Source organism: Gavialis gangeticus, unplaced genomic scaffold (assembly GCF_001723915.1).
Source record: "Gavialis gangeticus isolate Ggan-Ray unplaced genomic scaffold, GavGan_comp1, whole genome shotgun sequence".
Lineage (NCBI taxonomy): Eukaryota > Metazoa > Chordata > Crocodylia > Gavialidae > Gavialis > Gavialis gangeticus.
In genome coordinates, this window is record NW_017728991.1 from 3,710,966 (window position 1) to 3,711,937 (window position 972).

Sequence of the window (972 nt, forward strand, 5' to 3'; positions counted from 1 at the left end):
CCACCTGGCTCTCTTGCAGAAGCCTCCCAGTCAGGGTTCTGTCCACCCTTACCATGATGCAGCCCCTTGGATGCTCAGGCTGCACCACTCGTCTCCGCTCTGCTTAGCTCAGCTGCAGAGCTCCTGCCCCTCACGCAGCCAGAAGTGAACTGCCTCTAGACTTTGGCCTGGGCTATTTATAAAGGCCCGGCCCTGCCCCCTTCTGGTCATGTGCCCAGCCCGGTTGCCTCGGCAACCGTCACCTGAGCTGCCCTGGTGATTGGCAGCTGCCCTTATTCCTTCCTAGGAACAGGGCACCTCAGTGACCCTGTGACAATGGTTTACAAGCATAAATTGGGAATATTTTTTGAAGACATAGAATAAAAAGTAATCAGCCCAGAATTCTCCATTCTGGTATGCTGATCCAGCCCCATTCATATCCAGTTGAACTGGAGCTATACACATTATAATGGGACCTGCGGGGTTTTCATTTGAAATTTGCTTTCTTTGGGTTGTATTGCTTTTCCATTTCCTTACACCTTAAAAATAGTTATTATTCTGTTTTCAGTGTTTCCTATATTATTCTACAAGCTGTCATAGTCCACTCTTTGTGGAAATAAAGGCAAAGAGAAGTTAAGTAACTCTCTCAAGGCCATGCAGAGAAGTCAGTGACAGGCACAGGATCTTTCTTTCCTATACTAACATTTAATAAACTGCACCATGCTTCCTCCCTGAATTATAAAATGCCTATGGTATTAACAGTTGCAGCAAATATTTATGACAAGAAGGTTTTCAGAAACTGATATAGTCATTTTCTCCCCCTTTGCACTTGGGCAAAGCAAACGTCATATTTTCTTTTTTACCAAATAGTTCTTAAAGTTGTTTAGAGGCTTTGCTACAAATATAACCTCCACTGTCACAAATGCTTCAAACTAGAAACAGATTTTGAAAGTCACAATAATATGAGTGCCTTTCACTAAACATAATTTGTAC